At 38.4% G+C, this 15,493-nt stretch overlaps 1 protein-coding gene across 1 annotated transcript in view; it reads left to right on the forward strand.

Moving 5' to 3' along the window:
• Positions 1–3,153: 3,153 nt before the first annotated feature.
• DRP2 (dystrophin related protein 2) overlaps positions 3,154–15,493 on the forward strand; it is a 123,346-nt gene continuing 111,006 nt past the window's right edge. The window contains exon 1 of the mRNA XM_049766650.1: positions 3,154–3,473. The gene's annotated coding sequence lies outside the window, so the exon portion shown is untranslated. The remainder of the gene's footprint in view (positions 3,474–15,493) is intronic.

The following is a 15,493-nucleotide window of genomic DNA, read 5'->3' on the forward strand; positions in this document are numbered from 1 at the left end:
GGTCCTTTGGACAAGAAGTATTTTTTCTTTAAAACTGCAGAGCCATTAGAATTCATAATTTTTATTTGTTTTTGTTTTTGTTTTTTTTGGGGGGGAAGTAAGACAAGTGACAAGTGCTTTTATTGATCTCTCCAAGGTTTTCATCTATTAAAATGGTATAAAAATATTAAGAGTTGCATTAGTCTTATGTTTGGGTAGACAATAAAATAAATTCATTAATATTATTTAAACAAAAAAATTGAAATTTTATTTTTGAGGTAGTTACACTTAGATTTGAATTGCAGTATTATAGCATCAAATGATCTTGAATAAGTTCTTCATTGTAGAACAAAAATATGTAATGATACTTATTTTCATTATTATATTTCCCAGATAATATTATACAATGTAATTATAAAACACCTAGAAGACAGTCTAGCATATAGTGTGTACTCATATAGTGAGTATATAAGTGTTATTTCCAAGGCAGGATTTCAAAAATTTTATATTGTCTATAATTTTCTCTAATTTTTCTAAAAACAAACAAAAAAACATCCAAGGTAAAACAAAGCAATATACATGATAAGTGCAGAAATTGCCTATACATTTTTAAGGTTAAAAGGAATGGCTCTGCTTGGCATGTGGAATGATAAGAGTATTTTAGTGATAATCTCCACATTTTCTTTTTTAATATATTTTTTATTTAAACACCTTGATTACATACATGATTGTGTTGTTTGGGTTTCAGTCATGTAAAGAACACCACCCATCACCAGTGCAACATTCCTATTGCCAATATCCCAAGTCTCCCTGCTCCCCACCCAACCCCCGCCTGTAGACAGGCTTTCTATTTCCTTTATACATTCTCATTATTAGGATAGTTCGAAATGTAGTTATTTCTCTAACTAAACTCATCCCTGTTTGTGGTGAGCTTCATGAGGTGAGCTGTAACTTCCAGCCCTTCTCTCTTTTGTGTATGAAAATTATTATTGCAAGAATGTCTTTCATTTTTCTTAAAACCCATAGATGAGTGAGACCATTCTGCGTTTTTCTCTCTCTGATTTATTTCACTCAGCATAATAGATTCCATATACATCCATGTATGGGAAAATTTCATGACTTCATCTCTCCTGACAGCTGCATAATATTCTATTGTGTATATGTACCACAGTTTCTTTAGCCATTCGTCTGTTGAAGGGCATCTTGGTTGTTTCCAGAGTCTTGCTATGGTAAATAGTGCTGCAATGAATATAGATGTAAGGAAGGGATTTTTGTATTGTATTTTTGTGTTCTTAGGGTATATTCCTAGGAGTGGTGTAGCTGAATCGTATGGGAGCTCGATTTCCAGTTTTTGGAAGAATCTCCATATCGCCTTCCATAGAGGTTGGACTAGACGGCATTCCCACCAGCAGTGGATAAGAGTTCCTTTCTCTCCACATCCCTGCCAACACTGTTTGTTCTCATTCTTTGTGATGTGTGCCAGTCTCTGTGGCATGAGGTGGTAAATCATAGTTGTTTTGATTTGCATCTCCCTGATGATTAGTGATGTGGAACATTTCTTCATGTGTCTTTTTGGCATGTCATAGAGTTTTTAGAGTCAAATAAATGAGGTTAAGCAACCCACACCCGAACCCATCTGTTCTTGGAAATGAATGGAGGAAAGAATGTTTCTTTTACGCTTTGCCATGACCTAGAGCTGCAAGGGCTTTAATTAATAGTATATTTGTGGGACCAGAGAGATGGCGCAATCGTAGAGCATTTGCCTTACACGCTGCTGATCCAGGATGGATGATGATTCAAATCCCGTGCCTGCCAGGAGCGACTTCTGAGTGCAGAGCCAGAAGTGGCCCCTGAGCACCACCAGGTATGACCCAAAAACCGAAAACAAAAAAAAAATAGAGTATATTTGTGTAGGATGGGGATAAGGACTTTTTCTGCTCTTCATCCAACTACCCATCTATTTTATTTACTCACCCCACAAAGATTTATGAAATAACTCACTATGTTATGGGTACTTTGCATATATATTCCCCTCCACCCTTTTGGTGGCTTCTTCCAGGAATCTGGTATATGGAGCTCTTATCCTCTTCAATTCAATGGAGGTGGCAGTAAAACATGTAAGAAATGGTACACTTAAAGGGGAAGAAGTGACTGAGTTATTTTTGAGGGGAGTCATAGAAGAGTTACATTTTCTCAAATCATTAAATATTTGTCTTGTTTTGCTCATTGTTGAGGATTTTGCTAACGTGTATCTGAGAGAAGGGAAGTACAGAACTTGGAAATGGCATTTATCGAAGCCTGGACTCCATGCTGTATACTTGAGTATTAACAATGATTCTAGAGCAGTGTTTCCTTTAAAATTTTAAGGTATTTTTGTTTTTTAATATTTTTATTTTAACATCGTGGTTACAAAGTTTATATAATACATTATTTCCACAAATAAAGTTGTTCATGATTGAGTTACAGACATACAGTGTACAGCAACCTTCACCAGAGAGCATTTCCCACTACCAATGTCCCCAGTTTTCCTCTCACTCTTTCTGATGCCCTTTTCACCCCTACTCACCCTTTACTCCCTTCTTCTTGGACAGGCATTTTACTTCTATCTCTCTTCTTTTTTGATATTGTGGTTTACACTACTATTAATGAAGGGGTGTCATGCATGTCACTTTATCCCTTACAGCACCCAATTCTTGTCCAGAGTGATCAGTTCACTTTCCTAGTAGACCCTTCTCTACTCTAACTGCACTCTCTATCTTTGTGGAAAGCTTCCTACCATGGACATGGACCGGTTCTCCTAATCTTCATCTCTATTGTCTCTAGATATAATCTCCACACTGTCTTTTACTTTTCTTATATCCCCCAGATGAATGAGATTATTCAGTTCATCCCTCTCCCCCAGCAGAGTGTTTTGATCTCCAACACATAAACAGAAATTCTGGACTGACTACTGAAGTTTCCTGCCAGCTGCTAATTCCAAAGTTGGCTTTCGTTCTGGACTAGAGCTGTGTAAATGTGGGCCCAGGCTTCTCACTCAGTAGCTTATATTGATTGCAGGCTTCTTTTGTCTCCTCCTCCCCAGTGGAAGCCTCTCCCCTTCTCTTTTGCCTCTCAGCCTCTTCCGCTTTGCTGCTCTGCTTCTAATGAATTGAAATCTCCGAGAGAGTCGCCAAGGCTTTGGTAGTTTTATAATAGTCCTTGCCTTTTTTTTTCTTTTGCCTAGTCAAGGGTATATTTGCCTGAGGTCAGAGTGATGCTGTTAGTGCCGGTGATGGTGATGATTGCTTAGTAACGCAAAGCAGCTCTGAAAGAAGAGGAGGAGAACGAGAAGGAGGGCAGAGGGGTGGGAGAATCAGAGCCAGCGTGAGACTGTGCATACAGCAGCTGTCAGCATTCCTGTTTCAGGGACTTCTTTGCTGATTCACAGAGGCAGCCCAGTCAGGCCTCTCAGCTCCCAATTGCTTCCTGTTTGCCAGACCTCACGGAATCAAAAGGTAGGTTACAGAGAAATCATTTATTCCCAAGCCTTTCTCTTTTCTGGATGGTTAAGGGTTGAAACAACTGAAAGAGGGGATACTCCAAGAGAGTCTGTGTTTTGTGGGGGAGGGTGGATGAGGAAGAGTCATGCATGGACTGCATGCCTCTATGTACCTTTTGGAGTAAACATGTATTTTTTAAATGCTCACAGTAAAGTAGCAACTGCTGGGATTCATATAGGGAGAAAAAGCAGATGCCGAGGAACAGAACTCAAGCCAATTGTAGGAACTATGGTATAGAGATGAATATGAGAAAGGGCAGTTTTCTGCTCTGAAGGGGGGTATTTATTTTATGTATTTATTGATGTCTCTTCTAAATGACCTGCTTTTCTTCAATGTGGATATAATGGTGGGAGAGAAATGAAGGGGTATTGATTGAAGTAGGTAGAGAAAGGAAGTATGGGAAAGCAGAGCAGGTTCTCTGAACAAATAAACTGGCAGAACACAGGATTTTTCCCTCAGAGTAAATGGGGCTCTGACCTGGGAGAAGGAGTTCAATCTATTTTCCCTGTTCATTTCCCCATCACCAACACGTTACCCCCTGCTTTTACTCCTGGTTTTCTTTCTACCCTCTGTAATCAGTAGGTACCTCTTTACTGTTGAGAGCACGATAGCTAGCTATAAGAGCTTTGAAATCATGCTTACCTCTCGCCCCTTCTGTGCCCCTTTCCTTTCACTGGCAACAAGTCCTATACCCCACCTGAGATTGAGTGGATTGATAGTGAAGGCTTTTCTTTTCTTTTTTTTTTTATCTTTGGAAGTTTGGTAAAGCCAAGGACTTATGCAAACAGAATCCAAACAGGTATTTGGGGTAGGTTGGTAATGCATGAGGAAGTGTATGGTACCTGTCATCTGACAAAGAACATACTTTTTTGGTTGATATGCAGAGAAATGTACACAGGTTAAAGCACTTTTTTAGCATGTGGCTGAGGAGGGCTATCTCTATACAGGTTGAGTCCTATATTCTGGAGTCCACTGAGCAGAACCAATTGTGAGCCCTGAAAGCTAAGGGTATGACCCAATTGCCCCCAAAAAGAAAAAAGTTACTTTCAAAATAACATACTTCCCCCTATGTTTATTTCTTTATTTTTCGGAAGAATGGAGCCCTTAAAAATCCCTATACCTTGACCACCTTAGCTCTTAACTTTTTCAAAGAAATCTGTGTTTCTGAGGTTAAAAGTATTCATGGAAAACACCTTTTGAAAAATCTCTCTCGGAACCACAAATTTCTGATTTTCCTTTTAGGATTTGGGTGTAGAGATGTTTCTAGACAACCTGGGGACCTTCTAAGGGATTTCCTAGAAAAAGTAATATTACAGTTGGAAGTGTTAAGTTTTTTTCCCTGGAACAACATTCTAGGCTGATCAGCTTCTTCCCTGAAAGTTTTGTTTTCTGAGAACTATTGCTGTGAAATAAAACCACATGGGAAGATCATCAGCTTTCTCTGCACATTTAGCAGAGGCCCAAGGCCTGCTGCAGAGAGTACTGCAGGGAAGCGGCACATCTAACTATAGCTTCTATGAAGTTTTTTGTTGATTTGGCTACAGTGTCAAATAGAACTGAGAAAATATTCCAAATTAGTCAAGGACAGTCTCCATAAAAAGAAAACCACTTTGTGAAAGTTATCCTCTTGAACTATTTTCCTCCCTTACTTCTAAACACATCATCACCTGTATTACCACTAATGAGATAATATTTTGAAGACAGACTTCACCAAACCAAGGTTTCACAGAATGTATATCTGACTGAATGTTAATAGAATGTTTTTGAATATGAAGCGTACATTTTTCATATGGGTATGATAATTTATTTTTACTTTTATTTTATTGAAACCATTGTGATTTACAAAGACCTTCTGAGTTGGGTTTCAGTCATAAAATGAATTAATGCTAATCCTACACCAGTGTCAACCACCCTCCACCATGTTCCCAGAAGATATCCCAACCCCACTTCTTGTCCCCCAGCCTGCCAGTATAACAGACCCATTTAAATTTAGATGGTTAGAGTTTGGGTCTTTTGATTCCACTGTTGTTGAATTTGGCTTCAATATTTAGTTCTGTCTTTTTTTCAATCTCCACCAAAGAACCTGAGACTGCTTAACTCTTGGCCCTCATTCTTTCATATTTGTGTTTTTCTTCCTCAACTCAGTTTTTTCCTTATCTTCTCTATACTCTGGGTCCAAGGGTGTTCAGAAAAACTCGATTTACACCATTATATTTCTTCACAGAGTTATTCTAAATACGCCACATACAAGTGATATCATTCTGTATTTATCCTTCTTCTGGCTTACTTCATTTAACATATCATCTTACAGTTTCATCCATCTCGCAGCAAATTGCATTATTTCATCATTCCTAAAAGCTATATAGTATTCCATTGTATACATGTACCACATTTTTATGATTTACTCATACATCGTTGGACTTCTAGGTTCATTCCAAGTCTTAGAAGTCTTAGATATTGTACTGAGTGCTGCAAATTCTTAAATTACTTTATGTAAACACCATGGTTATAGCACAATTTATAATACAGTTAGGTTTTTTTTACAGTTACAAACTTACTCATAATTGAGTTTCAGTTAGTGAGAGAAGAAAAATATATATTTTTTGAAAATGTTTCCTTACTGATTTCTCTTAGAGGATACAAAGTATTTAAAACATTTAAAGTCTCTGGAGAATAATGCTATGAATAAATCTCTTTAATTTCATTTGTATATTTTACTATATTAACGTCTTGTATCTGTATATATTACACTGAAAAATTGTGCTATAATTATTTAAAACTTTAATTTTCTTTCTGGAACCCCTGTATTACAAATGTTCTTTGTTTCTTTTGATGTTTTTCTCTATAGATTGTTGTCTTTGTTGTTTTAAATTCTTTTTTGCCTGTCATTTTGAATTTTTTCACTACTTTCTCTTTAAGCTCACTGATTCAATGTTTGGTTTCTTCCATTCTGCTGTTGAACTACTGTTTTATTTTTACCTTCCTTTTTATTTGGTTGTTGCAATGACATGGGGTTATGCCTGGTTGTTATACTCAAACATTCATCCTTGGTACTTACCAGGGCTTACACATATTTAGGGAATCACACTCTTACTTGTATAGTAATGTGTATACATAGTATACACATTTTGGTTTTAGTGTCTGTTGGTGATACTGTGATGCTCACATATGTGCTTGCCAGTGATAACACTCTAGGTCTGATACTAGAACACTTTAATTGCAGTGCTTGCTGGGAATTGCACACCTTAATTTTGGTACTTGCACGTATCTGGATTGGGTGCACCAAAGGTCACATGCTTCACTGCAACAATGGGGATCCAAAACAACAAAGGTGCTGAAGTCCCACTTGTATTTGTAGACAGCATTGGTGGTTAAATTATAACCTCATTCTGTTACAGAATACAGGCTTGCTCCTCAAGCCCCTGTTCTCCCTTGAACATATTTCTTGCTTAGTTGTCTCTATGTTTCTTTGATTACTTACATTTTTCACTCACAAAAAGCCCATGTTCTCTTCTGAACATATACTTCCTGTTTTTTCTCACATATTATTCTAAGTAAAGTTTGTTAAATAAAAGCTACCTTACATCACCAAAAAGAAAGAAAGAAATATGAAAAATAATGAGATTGGTACTGGAGGAGTAAAATGGAGGGTCCATTTTATTTATGCATGTGGTCACAACATGTACATCACCAAAAAGGGATGAGTTTACAAAAAATAGTTAACAGAGGATTTTTGTAAAGTAGTTAGCAAACAGGTTACATTGCTTCCGGGGAAACATTTTTACACAATGATTGCTAACATATACAATAATTGGAAAAATCAGTGTTTAATACTATTTAAGTTCCATATATACATTTGCATACATTTTATGTGAATATATACATTCATAAATATTTATATTCACAAATATATACATACACAAATGTATATATATAATATATACATTTTTCTGTTACCTCATTCCTGCTCAAGCAATGTGATCAGATTTTGTCACTTGTACCTTTATGCTTTATCATCTATGCTCAGCTACAAAAATGGGCCACTCAAAGGTCCCAACTCTAGTTTCCTGTTTCTGCCTCTAAATTTTCTGCTTCAATGCTTGCAAGGCAGGTAAGCACCCTCAAGGGTCTCTATTTATTTTTTCAGTTTAGTTACTAAATATATATATTTATATAATTTTTTAATTAAAAATCTGGGACAGTTTATTTGCATTACTAAAACCAAATAAAAAGTAATTCAGTCATTTCATTTTATTTTCATAAAAAGCCTATGAAAAATCAATACCCTACCTTGCAGGTGAGTAAATCATCTCAGATATTTCTGAACAGATTAGTCCAAGATTATAGAGAATCTGTAATTTGGTTCAATACATGATCATCTTGCACAAAGATGAATGAAAGAAAACTTCTGTCTTGAAGTTTAAATGCTAGTACTTGTAGAGCTAAGAATTTAGCACAGATCTTTATTTTTATATTTTATTGAAAAACCTTGATTACATTCATGATTGTGTTTGGGTTTCAGTCATGTAAAGAACACCACCCATCACCAGTGCAACATTCCCATCACCAATGTCCCAAATCTCCCTCCTCCCCACCCAACCCCCACCTGTACTCTAGACAGGCTTTCCATTTCCCTCGTACATTCTCATTATTAGGATAGTTCAAAATGTAGTTATTTTTCTTTTTTTTTTTTTGATTTCTTTTTTTTTAATTTATTTAAACACCTTAATTACATACATGATTGTGTTTGGGTTTCAGTCATGTAAAGAACACCACCCATCACCAGTGCAACATTCCCATCACCAATGTCCCAAGTCTCCCTTCGCCCCACCCGACCCCCGCCTGTACTCTAGACAGGCTCTCCATTTTCCTCATACATTCTCATTATTAGGACAGTTCAAAATGTAGTTATTTCCCTAACTAAACTCATCAATCTTTGTGGTGAGCTTCCTGAGGTGAGCTGGAACTTCCAGCTCTTTTCTCTTTTGTGTCTGAAAATTATTATTACAAGGGTGTCTTTCATTTTTCTTAAAACCCATAGATGAGTGAGACCATTCTGCGTTTTTCTCTCTCTCTCTCTCTGGCTTATTTCACTCAGCATAATAGATGCCGTGTACATCCATGTATAGGAAAATTTCATGACTTCATCTTTCCTGACAGCTGCATAATATTCCATTGTGTATATATACCACAGTTTCTTTAGCCATTCGTCTGTTGAAGGGCATCTCTGTTGTTTCCAGAGTCTTGCTAAGGTAAATAGTGCTGCAATGAATATAGCTGTAAGGAAGGGGTTTTTGTATTGTATTTTTGTGTTCCTAGGGTATATTCCTAGGAGTGGTATAGCTGGATTGTATGGGAGCTCGATTTCCAGTTTTTGAAAGAATCTCCATATCGCATTCCATAAAGGTTGAACTAGACGGCATTCCCACCAGCAGTGGATAAGAGTTCCTTTCTCTTCACATCCCCGCCAACACTGTTTATTCTCATTCTTTGTGATATGTGCCATTCTCTGTGGTGTGAGGTGGTATCTCATCATTGTTTTGATTTGCATCTCCCTGATGATTAGTGATGTGGAGCATTTTTTCATGTATCTTTTGGCCATTTGTATTTCTTCTTTGTCAAAGTGTTCATTTCTTCCTCTCATTTTTTGATGGGATTAGATGATTTTTTTCTTTAAAGTTCTGTCAGTACCTTGTATATTTTGGAGATTAGCCCCTTATCTGATGGGTATTGGGTGAATAGTTTCTCCGACTCAGTGGGTGGCTCTTGTATCCTGGGCACTATTTCCTTTGAGGTGCAGAAGCTTCTCAGCTTAATATATTCTCATCTGTTAATCCCTGCTTTCACTTGCTTGGAGAGTGCAGTTTCCTCCTTGAATATGCCTGTAGTCTCAATGTCCTGGAGTGTTTTGCCTATGTGTTGTTCTATATATCTTATGGTTTTGGGTCTGATATCGAGGTTTTTAATCCATTTGGATTTTATGTTCATATATGATGTTAGCTGGGGGTCTAAGTTCAATTTTTTGCAAGTGGCTATCCAGTTGTGCCAACACCACTTGTTGAAGAGGCTTTCTGTGTTCCATTTAGGATTTCTTGCTCCTTTATCAAAAATCAGGTTTCTGGGGATGGAGTGTCCTATATATATCCACTAGGCCTCTTTCTTCCATTTATCTTTTCAGGTCTAGTATATTCTTGTTGGGTTTCAATCTGGTTGACCTATCCAGTGCTGACAAAGCTGTGTTGAGGTCCCCCACAATTATTGTGTTGTTATTGATATTATTTTTCAGATTTGTCAACAGTTGCATTAAATATTTTGCTGGCCCCTCATTCAGTTCATATATGTTTAGGAGAGTTATTTCTTCCTGCTCTACATAACCCTTGATTAATATAAAATGTCCATCTTTGTCCTTACAATCTTCCTGAGTATAAAGTTTGCATTATCTGATATTAGTATGGCCACTCCAGCTTTTTTATGGGTGTTGTTTGCTTGGATAATTTTTCTCCAGCCTTTTATTTTGAGTCTATGTTTGTTCTGACTATTCAGATGCATTTCTTGTAGGCAGCAGAAGGTTGATTGAGTTTTTTGATCCATTTAGCCACTCTGTGTCTCTTAACTGGTGCATTTAGTCCATTGACGTTGAGAGAAAGAATTGTCCTGGGATTTAATGCCATCTTCATATCTAAATTTGGTGTGTCTTTTGGTTAGTTCTGTCTTAAATTAGGTCTTTCAATTTTTCTCTTAAGACTGGTTTTGAGTCTGTAAAGTTTCTGAGCTGTTTTTTGTCTGTGAAACCATATATTCTTTCGTCAAACCAGAAAGTGAGTTTTGCTAGGTACAGTATTCTAGGTTAAGCATTCATTTCATTCAGTCTTGTCACAATATCCCACCACTGCTTTCTGGCATTGTTTCTGGTGACAGGTCTGCTGTAAATCTCAGGAATGCTCCCTTGAATGTAATTTCCCCTTTTGATCTTGCTGTTTTCAGAATTCTGTCTCTATCTGTGGGATTCGTCATTGTGACTAGGATGTGTCTTGGGGTAGTTTTTCTGGGGTCTCTTTTGGTTGGTACTCTTCGAGCATGCAGGATTTGATCACATATATTCTTTATCTCTGGAAATTTCTCTTTAATGATGTTCTTCACTGTTGATTCTCCTGGAAATTTTCTTTATGGGTCTCTGGGACTCCAATGATTCTTAATTTGTTTCTGTTGATCTTATCAGAGACTTTTATTTTCATCTGTTCCCATTCTTTGACTAATTTTTTCCATTGTCTGTTCATTTGCTTTAAGTTTTTTTTTCCAGTCTCTCCTGCTGTATGGAATTGTTATTTATCTCATCTTCCACAGCACCAAGTCTATTCTCAGCTTCTGATACCCCGTCCCAGAACTTATCCATTTTGTCATTCACTTTGTTTACTGAGTTTTTCAGGCCTGTTAGTTGACATGTTATTTCAGTTTGGAGTTTTGTGATTTCTGTCTTTATATTTTCTTGGTTCTTATTAGTGTTCTGTTCAACTCGATCCATGTTTTCTTTGAATTCGTTGAACATCTTCCATATTGCTAGTATAAAGTCCTTATCTGAGAGGTTAATTAGTTGGTTGGTCATTATCTGGTCATCAGAATTGTCATCTTCATTCTCTATGTCTGATGCTGGCCTGTGTTGTTTCCCAATTTTCACACTTGTATTGTGGGTTTTTCTACGTGTTGTGGTGGTATTTGTTGGCTAAATGATGTAGGAAGCATACTCCTCTGGCTCTGTCCTTTCTTGATGGGTCGACTTGCCTCCAAGGGAGGGGAGTCCTCTGTGGATGAAGCCTCACACAGGATCAAATCTTGGGCCCGAGCACGCAGCAGAGAAGACAGTCAGAGAGAATTGCTGGGCTTCAGTGACCCAGCCCAGTTCTTAGTGTGATTTTTTTCTTCTTTTTGCGATGGTGTTCTTTTCTTAGAAAGAGTGCACAGCCACATACCAAAAAAGAGCGGCCGTGCTCTGCTGGAGCCTCTTTTTGGCCTACTCCCAAGATGTTCATGCAACAGGATAGTAGACAGACACACACAGGCAGCACTCACAATTTTTCACAGTCGGGCCCCACTGGGCAGGCGTAGTTTCATGGATTTTCCCAGTCTGACGTCACAAGCAGGGGACCTAGCTTCTGCAAATTATAGCCGGTTTTCACGTTATGGAGCAGTTCCTTGGCGTTCCCGCCCTAGAATTGGCCTCTGGGAGAGCTAGTTTTCTGGAGCCTCTTTTTGGCCCACTCCCAAGAGGTTCATGCAACAGGATAGTAGACAGACACACACAGGCCGCACTCACAATTTTTCACAGTCGGCCCCACTGGGCAGGCGTAGTTTCGTAGATTTTCCCAGTCTGACGTCACAAACAGGGGACCTGGCTTCTGCAAAGTATAGACGGTTTTCACGTTATGGAGCAATTCCTTGGCATTCCCACCCTAGAATTGGCCTCTGGGAGAGCGAGTTTTCTGGAACCTCTTTTCGGCCCACTCCCAAGAGGTTCACGCAACAGGATAGTAGACAGACACACACAGGCAGCACTCACAATTTTTCACAGTCGGGCCCCACTGGGCAGGTGTAGTTTGTGAATTTTCCCAGCCTGATGTCACAAACAGGGGACCTGGCTTCTGCAAAGTACTGCTTATAGCCAGTTTTCATGTTATGGAGCAGTTCCTTGGTGTTCCCGCCCTAGAATGGGCCTCTGGGAGAGCGAGTTTTCTGGATCCTCTTTCGGCCCACTCCCAAGAGGTTCATGCAACAGGACAGTAGACAGACACACACAGGCAGCACTCACAAATTTTCACAGTCGGGCCCCACTGGGCAGGTGTAGTTTCATGGATTTTTCCAGCCTGACATCACAAACAGGGGACCTGGCTTCTTCAAAGTACTGCTTATAGAGGGTTTTCACATTATGGAGCAGTTCCTTGGCGTTCCCACCCTAGAATGGGCCTCTGGGAGAGTGAGTTTTCTGGAGCCTCTTTTCAGCCCACTCCCAAGAGGTTCATGTGACGGGACAGTAGACAGACAGACACAGGCAGCACTCACAATTTTTCTCAGTCAGGCCCCACTGGGCAGGCATAGTTTTGTAGATTTTCCCTTTTATAATAAAATAATAATAATAAATTTTATTGTGACCAAAGTGAATTACGAATCTTTCACAGTAATATTTAAGGTACATAGTGACAATAAATCAGGGCAATTTCCACCCCCAGTATTGTTCTTCCACCACCCCTATTTCCAGCATACATACCATAGCTTCCTCCTTTGCCCTCCAAACTGCTAGTGTAACTAGTTCCCTCTGTGTGTAGATTGTTGGAGATTGGGTATCAATTGTGTTGTCGTTGATTTTGGGCTTGGTGTTTAAGTCTGATCATTTTTTATTTCCACTAATGTTCATACAACTGTTTGGTCCTGGTACCACCCATTTCCCTCCTCAATTTATTAGGCAGAACAAGATAATTCAAGTTATGTGGTTTTGCCTGAATAAATAAATAAAAACAAACAAACCAGGGAAGAGTCCGTCTGGAGGTTATAAATATCAATTTAAAAGAAGAAAGGGAAAAAAGGAAAACATAACAAAATAAACAAAACCAGCAACTACAGAAAAAGCACAACTGCAACAAAAAGCAACAACCAAATAATAACCATGAGAGAAAAAAGGGAAGGAAAGCTAGAGTGACAAGGCTTTGTGCCCTCTTTTTCCATAGGCACAGTAAGTATTGGGGAAAGGAAATTCCCATTGGCCTAAGAGATACAGGGTTTCTCCACCTTGAAGCATACCACCATGGGAACAACTACTGGCTTCATGCATGCTCATTTCACACCCCAAGATCTTTTTATGGTGCTGGAAAAAATTTCTGCTCAGTTGAGGATGCTAAAATCAGGTCTCTGTAGCTAGAGATCTTGGTATTTGCACAGATCATAGGATTCTAGAAGTTCTATTCCATCACTGTTGTTTTAATCAGTCTTCTGTAGTTGGTGGTCTTGATTTTGCACCAATCCTAGGATGACGCCTAGGATAGAATCTTTTATTATGTTTCCAGAAATTATGCTCAGTTGCAGTTATCTCAGTCAGACCTCTGGAATTAGAGATCTAGGTTGTTGTGCAGATTGTGAGCCAAAGCCTAGGTTAGGGTCTTTCTTCTTGTTCCCAATCATGGTTGTCCCAGTCAATCTTCTGTAGACAACAATCATGGTTTATGCACAGATCAAAGGATGATGAGTCTTCTGATTTCATCTCACCATTAGTTGATGAGATGGGAAAACCTGCTCTCAGATCAAGTTTTTGCCATTTCCTCTTTGTCAGGATGTCATATCAAAACTGGTGCAAGTTGGTGCCAGAGTGGTATTAGGAATTTCCCAGGGGAAGTTTGGTTCCTGGTGCTGTTGCAGGAAACTATGACATAGATCCCAGTTCTATTTCTTAGACCTATGGTTTGGGGTTGGACAGTTGCTCTCCAGTCACATGGAGTCCAAGTTGGGGCCACATGACACTTGCTCAGTGTGGGAGGTGCTCCTGAATTATAAAATGTATGGTTTCTTATCCCTAGTAGATAATAGCTTGTTTCTATACAAAAATTTCCCCTTTGCAAAATGGAATGATGCCATATTATATTGCTGGTGCATTTGGAAGTAAGAATGACAGGCTACACAATTTCTGTTCCCTGGTTTTGATCTGAGGTTTTATCCCAGGCAAGACTTTTTCTTCTAGGTTTTCATACCAAGCAGAACCAAAACAGGTGAAGTTAAAGAAAAAAAATATATATAATAGAATAAATAAATAAAAATAAATTTTAAACAAGTAATTGCAGAAAAATGATGGATGAGGCTACCTTACATTTGGTAATAAATACACTAAGAGGTATTATTATAGAGGTATTGAACATAAAAAGGAAATATAGGCTTCCCAATTAAGGAGGGTGGAATCCAGGGCATATTTTCATCACACACTGCGGTCTTGTTGAGTTTGAGAGATGACTTGCAGCAGTAAGTGATCAGGTAGTATCCTAGAGCTGAATCCAGTAGCGTGCAACAGTCTACACTGGGGAGGGGGTGAGAAGAATGGCCACATAGCATGAATCAGCAGGAGTGTTGGTTGTAGTTTTTTGCTGAGGCATGAGATGTGGGACTGAAAGCGTGTCCTTTCACTTTGGGAGCTGGCGGTGGCTTATTTGGACAGGAGGTCAGTCTCAGTACCTAACGAGTTAAGAACTGAGGATAAAGAGGTTAAATAAGGAGGGATATAGGATCAGGATCAGGGGATGAAAGGATAGGATTTATGAAGGGGGAAGGAGGGATAATATATAAGAGGGGTTATATAGACTATAGGTATGGATTGTTAGATTTGGCAATTAGAGAGCAGTCCACTGTATAAAAACTCATACCCACATATAGACAGGCATTAGATAACTATTATTAAGTTGTTGTTGGAGGCCTGATACTCATAGGATGGGTCTGAGCTCTTAAGAAATAATTGACTTAAGAAAATATAAATGATTAGCTCAAATATAGATTAGAAGAGAAAGAAAGGGAAAACAAAAGCTAAAAGGGAAGAGAAAAGAAAAATAAGTAAATATGGTAAAAAAAATAAGTTAAAACATTGGGATGGTGCCCCAGATTTAGAAGGTTTTCCAATTTCTAGGCACTTGATCAATGATGGGGATGGGCTTTGTTAAATTAAGGTTTCAGGGTTAGATAGTGGCTGGATAATTTTACTATAAGCATAGTTTTGGCATCTAGAGTACTAAACAATGTGGTAGTGATTACTATAAGAGGTGGCTACCCAGTGTAGTATTGCCCACCGCATCTTATTTTTTGAGTTTCCTTTCCTAAAAAGATACTGACAGAGTGGGCATTATTAGCAGAAATTGAATTGATAATGAAGAGGAAGAAAGGAGAAAAGGAAAGAAGAGGTAGGAAAATGGATAAAAAAAGAGAGAGGGAGAGAAAAAAGGAAATCGTAATTT

This window comes from Suncus etruscus, chromosome X (genome assembly GCF_024139225.1).
Source record: "Suncus etruscus isolate mSunEtr1 chromosome X, mSunEtr1.pri.cur, whole genome shotgun sequence".
NCBI classification, from domain to species: Eukaryota; Metazoa; Chordata; class Mammalia; order Eulipotyphla; family Soricidae; genus Suncus; species Suncus etruscus.